The sequence below is a fragment of the Hevea brasiliensis genome, chromosome 10 (genome assembly GCF_030052815.1).
Source record: "Hevea brasiliensis isolate MT/VB/25A 57/8 chromosome 10, ASM3005281v1, whole genome shotgun sequence".
Taxonomy (NCBI): domain Eukaryota; kingdom Viridiplantae; phylum Streptophyta; class Magnoliopsida; order Malpighiales; family Euphorbiaceae; genus Hevea; species Hevea brasiliensis.
The window spans coordinates 8,446,731-8,452,972 of NC_079502.1; positions in this window are offsets into that span (position 1 = coordinate 8,446,731).

Genomic DNA, 6,242 nt, shown 5'->3' on the forward strand with positions numbered 1-6,242 from the left:
AGAATATATTTATTAAAAAAATAGTTTAAGATACAATTGTAAAAAAAGGTAAATTTTGAAATTTTTAAAACATTTTTTTCATTAGAATTAACAGTGGAATAGACGGTGAGTGCAACTATAAAATAAGTTCAAAGTTTATGATATTTTTGTTAAAAAAGTTTTGGGAAAATTTGTAAAAAATCTTAAAATTTAGGATTTGCAGACATTATTTTTTCTAAAATAATATTTATCATTAAATTAATAAATTTAAAATTTCATAATTAATAATTGGAGCACAAAACTTTTTAATTTTTATATTTTTAAAGGTGGAAAAAAAATTAGTTAAATGACTCTGTAATTGGCTACAAAAGAAAATAAGAACTGTTGTTAACTTTGTGATATTATTGCACAAAAATAAAAGTAGACAATTAGTTAATTAATTAATCTTAATATATAAACCAACTCATCCTGGGATGCCATAGAACTTTATAAGAGTTACTAGCATAATGGCTATAATTTATAATTTTTATTTTTTAATTTAATTTTTAATTACATTTTAAATAAGATAAATTATTATTATTATTAAATTAATTTTCAACTAAAATTTTTCTCTTATTTAATTTAAAATTTTTTTTATCTGTTATAATAATAAAATTTTAATTAATTTATGTGTAATTAATTAAAATATCTATTTAATTCTTTTTATACATATATTAATAATAGTTTATATGATTACTTTGATTAAAATGTAATAAAATTACTTTATTTAAAAATAATTTAAATTTGATAAAATTTTTATATTTTATCTCATAATTTATGTATCTAAATTATAGAAAATATATTAGATTAATGAGAAAATAATGTTATTTAAAAATATTTAAATATAAATTTATTATTAATATAATAAAAAAATATTAAATTATTAATAATGAATTTAATTATTTAATTTTAATAATAACGAAAATATATAACGTTATTATTAATTAAAAATAATATTTTATTATATTATTTTTTAAAAAATTATATCTTTAAACTTTTATAAAGTGTAAATTTTTTTATTAATCTGATATATTTTTTATAAAATAATTCTTTTGCAAAAATAATTATCATTTTACATAAATTTATGATATAAGATAAATATATTTCATAAAAATTAAAATTTTAAAATATTATTATTTTTTATTAATATAATAAATGTTAAAAATATATATTATTTTTTAAAAGATAGATTCTATAATTTTAATATTATAACTTTATTTTTTTTAATCATCTTTACTTATAGTTAAATTTTTGGTTTAATCATATTTGTATTCTATTTTAAAAATTTTATTTTTATATAAAAATATAGTTGAGAGATGATTTATGCATAAAATTTTAGATGTTTAATTAAAATTTGAAAATATTTCTGTTGAAAATTAATGATAATAAAATAAGAATAATCAAAATATTAGTTATAATTGCATTCAATATATAATTATAATAAAATAAAATATTAAAAAGTTTAAAAAATATTAAATAAGAAATTTATTAAACAAATTAGCAATCAAATAAATATTAATTAAATATATTTAAATAAATAAATTTTAAAAATAATAACTAATAACTTTTAAAGAAATAATAAAAAAATAGAGTAAATCAAAAAATGATTTGAGAGCACTTAGGTGAAATGAAAATACTCGATGAGAGGATAGTGATTGATATGTGTTAAATGTCCCATATGACAAATTATATGTAGACAAACAAATAGAAACCATTTAAATAAAAGTTTAATTTTATAATTAAATATCATTTAATTGAAAAATGATAACAAAAGCATTTAAATTTAATTTTTATAACAATAAAATGTTTCTCATTTATTTTACCATTTCAATTCAATGGCCATAAGTTAGCAATAATAATAATAAGTATTAATTAATCATAGAAAAGTGAAATAAAGAAATATTAAATTATTAATATAAAAATTAATACATACTATTTATAATTAAGTCAAATATCTATATTTTATTTTTATAACTTTTTATGTAGATTACACTTATTGTCTCTTAAATTTTTTAACAAAGATTTTATAATAAAAATAATAAAAAGTATAACAATATAATAAAAATAGTTATTAAAGATATGAAATAATTTAATATTGATTAAATTATATGATAATTAATTATGAAATCACAAATTAATAGTCAATTTTCTTTAAGTTAATAGTCATCACTAACCTTTTATTATTATTATTATTATTATTGTTGTTGTTGTTGTTGTTGTTGTTGTTGTTGAATTATTTTTTATTTTAAGCTATTATTATTATTATTATTATTATTATTATTATTATTATTATTATTATTATTATTATTATTATTATTGTGGAGGGTGGGATGTAGTAAATAATATTTTTACATAAATAAATTTATAAAAACAATAATATAAATAATTTTTAAATATTACATTTAATCACAAAAGGTTTTAATTTTTAAAAATCAAATTTTAAACAAAATAATAATTTAAATCATAAATGCCAAGGTAGAATTGTAAATAATATTGATAATTAAAAGAGAAATAAAAAATAATTAAATAATTATTATTATAAAAGAGTATAAAAAAGAGTTATTAATAAAAGGTGACACGTCACAAGTTTTTCAAGGAAAGTACAACGTGGCTTTTTTTTTTAGAATACCACTATATATATATTTATATTGGTGAAAAGAATTGATTAGCTATTGTCCAATTAATTAAAAAGGGAGATCATTAAGGAAGAATAAATAGATGGCTCATATATTTTTTGCTATTTGTCAGACAAGTTAATTTTTATTCACCATATTTGAACTTTGTGGATTGTTTTAATAATGTCTTTAAACTTTAATTTATATCACAAAAACACCTCAATTTCAATTTAATATAACGCAAAGTCCTTTAGACCATTGTTCGATAGCTACTTTGGCAAAAAGCTAACGTGCACATGCTTAGTGGAACAAAAACAATAAAAAAAGATTCTCCCTACCACGTGACATTTTAATATAACAAAAATAATTCTTTCTCTCTGATCTCTATCCTCCGTCTCTTTTCATTTCATCTCATAAACCAAAATCAACAAGTTTTCGAGACTGAGATGACACTTGGGACTGAGGTGAAATTAAAAGAATAACCAAACATCTAAGAGAAAAATAGTAAGCAAATAAAAATACAATCAAGAATGAACAAAAAACAACATATCCTCATGAACTCTATAACCTATAAGAGAAATGATATTTGTGTGATGAATTTTGCTTAGCAAATCCACTTCATTTTACAATTCCAAGCAATAAGTCAACTAAAAAAAAAATGAAAGAGAGAAGTAATCCAACAAAAGCAAAAGGAGAGTAAATATCTAGTACCTCAAATTCTCTCCTACCATCTTCACCTGCACAATCTAGTTTCTTGATTGCAACATGCTTGTCGTCTTCCAATCCACCTTTGCCCGTTAAATTGTCATCTCCAAAATTTTTTGTGCTCTTCTCTAGTAGCTTACAATCAATTAATGAAACAAATTTCCTATTACTAACCATCTGCAATGAATTAAATTTACCCGAGAACGGTATTGCTTATACCCTTTGCTTAACCTCTTCATATTTAGAACCCACATGATAGAAAGAAATAAAACAAAGAATATTAGGCAATATCATTAGAACATACCACAAAATTTGAAGTAAAAAACAAAATGGGTTAAATGCAAAAAGGAAGGTACCTGAGAATTGGGCAAAGTAGATATTTTGTAATTAAAACTTGATGGAGGTGCATAGTGGCTTTCATCTTTCTGTAAATTGGATCCCCAAATGGTGATTGATGCTCTTTGTACTTTATGTAGAGTTTGCCCCAAAGCAGCAATGTTCATAACTCTTTTCTCTCTTGATCAACACCACACCATTCCTATTAATACATGTGTGTAGCAAATTGCTCTTTTGCACAACATCAATAATGAGAAATCTAATTGTACTTACAAATTTCTTAAGTAATGAAGTCTTGCTGGTGGCGTCAAGGGTCTCTACTGCAACTGAGTAGATTTGGGTTTATTAGTGTGTGGTAAGGGAGCGGCAGAGAGATAAAGTGGCTCATAAGATGAAGAGGTGGACTTGAGACTAGAAAAGGAGTGAAAGGAAGGCGTAGAAAGAGAGAGGCGGTGGTATTTAAAATACTAGGTTGATCAATGGTGGGAGATGGCCGGAGCAAGCGAGATTTGGGATAGCAGGATAGATGAGGAGGAAGAGTATTAAAGATAGAAAACATTTTTTATTGTTAGTGGAGAAAGAATTTTTTTTTATTATTTTTATTCCACCTAAGAATGTACACGTCAACTTCTTACTGGAATAGTCATTGGAAAGTGGTTTGAAGGACTTTGAATTATGTTAAATTAAAGTTAAAATATTTTTGTGATACAAATTCAAGTTTAAAAATATTATTGAAATAACTTATAAAATTCAAGGATAGTGGATAAAAATTAGCTCTACATGCATTACTATGTACAATATAAGGATTGAGGAACATTGTATCCAAGGTTCTGGTCATAATTAAAAGTTCAAATTCATGAGTGCTTCCAATTTAATGGGAAACGTCATGTAGATTGTTAACGATTGTGATTTATTTTTTTAAAAAATAATTTTAAATATTTTAAACAATAACATAATTTAATATATTTAGAAAATATTTTTTAATAAAATAAAATAAGATGTATGCTATTAAAAATATTTAATATATTAATTAAAAATAATAAACATTATTTAAAAAATTAATATATTTTAATTATAAAAATATTAAAATAATAATCTTTAACACTCTATAAAACCACAATACATCCAAAGAGGACAGTTATGTTAACAATTCAACTTTTTAAAAGGCAATTACTTGCCTTTTAAAGTGGCCCTTCCAGTTTTCAAAGTGGCCAAATCTTCCTCCTACTACGTAATTACCTTATTAGCCTTTATTTTTTTTTACTTTTAAAGAAGTGTTGAGTAAAATATGAAAATATTAAAAATTAAATATTATCTTAATTAATTTTAATTTTTAAAAAGAATAATTATTAATTTAATCCCTCAAAATTAATATTTAATCTCTGAAAAGACTATAAATATTAATGAAATAAAAAATTAATTTAATCTCTTTAAACATTCAAATAATTAACCCTCCTTATCTCGAATTAAAATACTCCTTAATTTTTATATTTTTTTCCAAAAGTAGATTTTACAAAATCCATGCCCCAATTCATTTTATATGTCTTATTCACTATGTTTTTTAATCAGTTGATTGAGATTTCAAAGTTTGGGAAAATATTTACTTTACATGAATTCAAAATGATAATTAAGATTTAGGCTCTCATTATTTTGTGAAAAAATAATTTATATATGAAAAGTTTTTTTATTGAAAATTATTTTCTAAAAAATATTTTTTATGAAAATATTTGTTATTAGTTAATTATAATGTTAAATTATTAGTATGAGTTTATAATGTACATGTACAAATATTTTTATTTTTTAATAAGATTATCGAAATAAGGAAAAGAACTTTATCTTTTAAAAATGTGAATTTTCAAACGTAAAATATTTTTTAGGGAAATATTTTTTCAAAATAAAGAGCTTAGTTATTCATAATTTTTTTTAATTTTTAAATTATATTTTTTTATAAATTAATAGTAAAAAAGAATAAAATAGATATTAAAAAATTATGCTATTTTAAAAATATTATAGAATATATACATTTAAACTGTTAATTTATATAAGTTTCATTATTTAATATGCAATTTAATGTGAAGATCGTTTAATTATTAGAGTATATTTAATAAAAGTAAGACTTCATATAATTATTAGATCAAATATTTTATTAAAATTTATGTATAATCAATTAAATTATATAAAATAAATGTATAAATTTAAATATTAATTATTATTAATTTCTTTTAATATGAGATACAACTTACAATTGGCATATCCTAATCATAATTATCATTAGCATTTTATTTATTTTAATATAATTCATTTAATCAAAACTTTAATCTAATCCATTTTAGAAGAAAATGTGAACCCCGTAATTTTCTATACTCTTTAATTTCATTAGGTACCGGAGAATTACTAGGAAATTAATTTAATAGCGACACGGGCATTTGCATGCATTAGACTAAAGGTCGCTGGCAGTTTAAAAAACAAAAAAAAAAAAAAATTTGTGGTTGTTGATATAAATTAGGCTCTGTTTAGCATTAAGTTTTAGAGTTTAAAATTAATTTTTTAAATAAAAATATTATTTTA